We start from the raw sequence: 6,883 nt of genomic DNA, 5'->3' as shown, positions 1-6,883 counted from the left end.
ACGGTTTCACATTTAGTGTAAACAAATGTATGGGTGTATACAAAAATGCGAAATCCAATAAGTTTTTACTTGTAGTTCGTACTCATTTACAAAATGTAATGTAACCGGTTTTGAATATTACTGAAAACTGAAATATATGTATAGTAACAGATTAATAGCAAACGATTATTAACGAATGGAGTAGGTACACACGCATAGTTACATAATGTATTATGGGAGTTCGTTTTAAGTTTTTAACGCAGTATTGGCCACGTTATACATATTAGCTAGTATGGAGTACAACTGGTACATTGAACATATATAATATATATTATATAGATAATGATAGCTTGCAAATTAGATTTAACTATTAGAAAATGAGGATAAGTGTAGAAGAATTTTTACAGGTACATAATTTATTACCTGGCGGTTTTAAGTAATTCGTTTAAAATGTAATCACTCTTATACGGTAAAGTGTAGTCAAGCCCTTTAGCAACTACGAGTAAATATTAAATGTAAATACCTATATGAATATGTACATAGTACATATTGTATAATAGGAGTTCGTGGACACAGCCACGCATAAGATGTAGCGTAACTATAAAGAATGCCAAATTTTGTGTTTGGAAAAAACAGATCTTCTCTTATAGTACTTATATTAATCTAAACAATCCATACTATCCTCAGCAGAAAGCGGTACTTAGACTGAACACCAAATACTGCAACTGCATTATGCTCTCGAAAGGAATGAGTAAAAGTGACTGGAGCCACAGGTGTATATAGTATAAGCTATGGTAATTAATGTATATGTATTCTAGTGGTTTACTGATTTTTTGTTTATAATAAGTAATCACTAAGACAAGTAAGCAGTGGCGTAGCTAGGATTTATTTTAGGGGGGGGTTTAGTAATAAAATAAAATAAATCTACAACCGTGTTAAAATAATAAAATAATTGAATGATAATGATTATTATCACCACTGCAGTGCAGCCGATAACGTGAATACGGCATAACAGAATACATTTCACCACGAATAAATGATTGTATTCCTATATTATAAACATTATATTTTTGATAAAAATACGGCCGAAGGGGGGGGGGGGGGTCAACACCCAACCTCCCCTGGCTACGCCACTACAAGTAAGACATAGCTGTCCTGGAATATTTAATGTTTAATTAAAAATATATTTTTAAATATTTTTTTTTTGCAAGCATAGTAGTTTATGAACAGAGCAAGAAATGTTTCATCAAAACAATAAAAAAAAAGGTAGGTTACTACCTACCTAGGTATACTTTTCTTAAATGCATGTGCTCTCAAAATGCCTGCCTTTGTGTGCTACTGGACCTATAATAACTAAATAAGAAATAGTTCCACTTTTTGTAATACTTTTTACTAAAACAATTGGTAGGTACAATTCAATCAAGTCACTGGATTCAACAAAAATTATAAAATCTATTTTGTTAAAAATAAATATACCACCAATAACATAACTTTTCGTAATTTTTCAATAACTGTAATGAGTACTACTATTTCCTTAAAAAGAATAGTGATTATACTTAAGTATCTAAACTTAGTTTAACTATAAAAAAATCAAAACGTATAAATACTAAAAATAAGTACTTACATATATTTTAAACTAGAAAATTGATATTTAATAAGTATTAAGTTGTTAAATGGTTGCAAAAAACTTTTAGAGTCGAATATTATAATTACATACAAAAAGTGAAAAAATTACATTTTTATAAAAATATTTTCAATTTTTATCAAAAGTCCAAAAAATTTAATCAGAACCTGTAAAAATATTAAAAAGAATTAAATTATTTGAATTATGATTAAATTGTCAACAAAATGGTCATTTACCTTGTAAATTTCTATATTTCCAATGACGAAACTTAATTTTTAGTGATGTATACTGGGGTGAGGAGGTTACAAGTTTCAACACCACTCCTTAATGGTTGGCGGAGTACTCATATATTATTATATGTTACTTAGGTTTCTACTATATACTTGTATAATGATATAAAATGTAAAAAAATATAAAATCAATTTCCGTTTCTAATATTGCGTGTTTTGTTTTATTATATAATAATTTTAAAAAATAATGTTACATACAAAATCGTTAAGATTTAAAATCTTAAAACCATTAATAGATATAACCGTACTGTAGATAATAAGGTACAGTAAAAAATAAAAATATTTTCACATTTAAATTTAAAAACTTTAAAAAATATATTATTTAATTTATCTGATAAAATACAATTACAAAGTAAAATTCTATATGAAACGAATAATATTATTAATATGATTATAACTTACAGGATATAAGTACCTACTTACACTACTGTCTATTGCGTTATACAATAGTCAATAATACATTGATACCTAAGTATTCATTATAAGCCTCACGCTACAGAAAATATTCATATTTACAAATAAATGTGATTACGGTGGCCCGCAGTCATAATATGGCGTACGAGTTTAGATAATAGCCTGGTGCGACAGCTGACGTCCTTAAAAATACTTTTTTACTCTAAATTTATGTGGATGCCGGAGGTCGTATGTCAGTTGACATGTGCCTACTTGAATTAAAGTTTAGACAACTTTTTTTTTATCTTAAAGCAATTTTTTTTTAATCTCTTATATTGTCATTACTTTACTAGTACCTATACTGTTTCATCCTCATCTCAATGAAATTATTAAAAACAACTGTCATTCATTTTGATTTATGTTCAAAACAATGAGATTTAAACATAATATTTAGATAATTTTCAAGTAGAGATGCATAATAGCATGAGTAAATGTCAGTATCAGTAATATGATAAATATACAGATATAATATACATAAATTATATTTATCAAAACTTCACAAAATACTTAGTACTTAGTTGCTTCAATGCTTCAAATATACCCAATCAACTTCAGTTTGTATCAAACAATCATTCGCAGTTTTTAAAAATATGTTAACAGCTAAATGTCACGGCTTCACTGAAGAAAAATTGGAAATGGATATTCATTATAATAATAAATAACATTTTATAAATATATTAATTTTCATTATATATACCTTATTAATTATTATAAATTGTTAAATTTGTAAATCAAATTAAAATTGTGCATATTTTTTTACCATAACTAATTTTGAAAAAAAAAATTGCTTGCATATTTTCACAATTTTTACTACATATAGTATATTACTTTTGGCATATTTTCAGTGCATAGAAATCCGTACTCTAGTCATAATGTTACAACGATGTCTTAAGTCCTAACAATTTTTTTTTAAGAGTGCCTATCCTGAAACAACTGTTTTTAGGCAATCTATTTAAAAATTATAATAATAGAAATATAATGATTTAAAGACAATACCTCTATAACTGAAAATAATATTTTTATTATTAAAAAACTGCGCTTGAGCCGCGATGTCGAGTTATTCAGTTAGTATATATATATATATATAACATATATATTCAATACTCATGAACCTTGATAGAATCCTAATAAATGTTATGTTTGAGCATCATAATATTATACATCAAGTCCCATGACAGTTTATTTTTGTTATGCGAATCAATATAATTATGTAAGCAATAGGCACTAAGCACAATAATAAAATTACAAACCTATTTTACTATTTTCTAAAAGCATAGTTTGCAATTAATATAGACAGTGTTATATATTATACTAAGTACCTGTTTTTTGTTTGGCGCTACTGTTTTCGTCTACGCCATCTTCTTATTGACAAAATGTGATGAAATAATTTCCTATTTTCGTCTAAATTAATTGCCACTGTTACACACTTACACTACTAATCCTATACATATCAAAAATACCTTTTACTGATGTATGTAAGTTGTATGTAATTATAATGTTTGTAAACATAAATTCTAATAAAAGGATACAAAGAAAAAATATAACATTTAAGATTTCACTTATTTGTATCATACAGCACAGTTTTAGGTTACTCTATTGTATCATACAGCCCAATGTATTTTAGTATTACAAAAAATATGTAAGCGTATTACACTATTATATTTTATTAGGTATAGCTATAACGTAACTAAAAATATATATACGATAACTATAATACAGGTTAGGAACCTAACATAGCCCATGCCCTATAGCTATATAGGTATATAATACAGTACGAGTTAAACAAACAAAATATTTACCTATATAATATAATTATGATGTATCAAATTGTCATAAATCATAATTGATATATTAATATATACCTGTATATCCTGTATATCAATTATTAATATATTATTATTTTATATAGGTAGATACCAGCTGATTTATATCAATAATATTAACACGTTATACTCAAAACAACATGTCAAACTACACACATACATACACACAGGCATGAGTACTTGACATTGACATATTTATATAAAAATATGACTATTTACTTAAAAGTCTATTAAAATACTAGTTCTAGGCTCTAGATAGTGACTAAAAGACAACAAGATAAAATTATAAATTTCACCAAAGTATAATAGCTTTTTTTTGTTTTGAATATTTGATATACCTACCCATAACTACTTTTTTAAACATATATCTCCTCATAATTTGGTATATTAGAACTGTTGAATATAATAAACACGTTCAACAGGTTTTAAGAAAAAGTGCAATAGCTGATAAGCGTAAAGATTAAATTAATGAGAAAAAATGTGAAAACAAAATGAAAAAGATGCATTGACCTTGACCAAATAAAAAATCAACGCCAACAAATTATTTTATTTTATTTACATTGGATAGGTACAGGTTAATAGTCATAATACACATTGGGAAAGTTCCTATATATGCAATAGCTAGAGGCATTTATGATAATATAAGTTTGAAATCCAATCAAGGATAACATTTTACCGATTTATCATAAAATATTCTTATAAGAGCGAATGAACTCGAATGACAGTTTAAAATGTTATTTTAATAAAGTCAATATAGTTAAATTTTGAATAAATATATTCATTATTTCGGTATAATTCAAAAACATTATTCATGGGGACATAAAACTTTTATGTAAATTACTATACAGTATACTCTATTTACAAAACGATATTTCTATCTACAAAGTTTTTGACAAAAAATAATTCAATCTATTGTATTACAAATAGTAAAATAAATGGATTTGTGCAATATGCGGTTTACCACACGATAAAGATCTACTATTATTAACTTGTGATCTACCATATATTATAATATTAATATATTTTACAAACTACATAAAACTGTTATTATATAATAGTATAATACAAATACAAATTATTTTAAAATTCTCTGTCAATAAATCATTAATGCTTATAAAATAAAGTAGTATCTATCTATAATATTAAAAAAATATTGTAAAATAAAATATGTAGGTATAAGGTATATTTATTTATTGATTGATTATTTAAACGGGCTGAACTGCTGAAGCACAATATACGTGATTTATAAAAAACGTGTAATAAATAATAATAACAGGTGAGATTTAAAATATAATTAAAATTAAAATTGAGTAACAAATAATGAAATAGTCAGAAGAAAACAATAGAAAAATAATAATAGTACAATAATTTAATGAGTACCTACCAATATAATATAAAACATTAAAGTAGTTACTGATAATGTCTATTAATATATAATTACAAAAAGACTCAATAGAGTTGAAATTGAAAAATTCTATTTGGGTATCATTATTCATTGGCTAATCTATATTCTATATATGGTAAATGGAATATTATTAATTTTAAATTTTAAATAGCACTTGAATTCTAATTATTTAAATCTAATCGTACACTTTACAAATATCCTGTATTTAATCGATAAAATTATCATCAGATTTATGTATAGATCTGTACCAGACTTCAGTTAAATGACCATGTAATACTTGGCAATTCGTCTTTTATATTTTTGCATAATTTTATTTTATTAATTGATAATAACGATTAATTTAATGTGCCACATTTATCGTGTGGTAGATTACATGAATGCCAAATGACTTTATCTAATAAAAGGTAATAATAATAATAATAATAATAATATAATATATATAATATATTATTTATATAATTATTATTATAATAGGTATAGCAATATTAAAAAATATAACATGAAATATATTTAGTGATATCGGCTGATCGATCGTCTCTATTCAGAATCATTTTTTGTAAACAATGCTCAATGATATGTATATCATTGAATTTAAATTTAATACATAACATCCATAACAGCTAGTGGTCAGTGACCCACTCCGCACTCAACACCGTACAGTAGCGGAGCGGTACCCTGCACTTGTTCACTCTTTAAAATCTTTTATTTCACAAAAATAATTAAAATCTATTGAAAATTAATTTCCAAAACTTGATAAACTATAAAATAATATTAATAAAAACATTATATTACTTATAACAAAATATAGCCAATATAAGTAATATATAACTATATATAATTTTCAAAGAAAAAATTCTAATTTTCTTTTCTTCATAGAATCAAATTTGTTAATTACTGCAGATAATGTAATGACATATCATAATATCATATAATACATAAATTATTCGTTACATTATTTTATTTTATTAGTATAATTTAAGTGATTTAGGTTTAAAAAAAAAATTGTAAATAACTGCCTATTTATTTTTCACTAACACGAAGTGCGTGATCGTGACTTTTGTATAATTTAAATTAAGTATTTCGCCATAAAATTACAAACTATATTTGAATGATTTTGATTGAGTATCGGTAGTTATTGAGTAGACATCTACATAAATTGTTAGCAGTACAAAATGTACAAGAATATTAACTGTTAATTGTTATAAAGAGAAGGTAGACAGTAGGTAATTTGATTTAGTTGTATTGGTATAATAGGTATATTGTCATAGTTTGGGCATGGACCAATTACGCCTAAAACAAAGTTTTAGTT

Source organism: Rhopalosiphum padi, chromosome 1, assembly GCF_020882245.1.
Source record: "Rhopalosiphum padi isolate XX-2018 chromosome 1, ASM2088224v1, whole genome shotgun sequence".
In the NCBI taxonomy this organism is placed as follows: domain Eukaryota; kingdom Metazoa; phylum Arthropoda; class Insecta; order Hemiptera; family Aphididae; genus Rhopalosiphum; species Rhopalosiphum padi.
The sequence above is the reverse complement of the archived record's forward strand: the minus strand, read 5'-3'. Positions refer to the sequence as shown.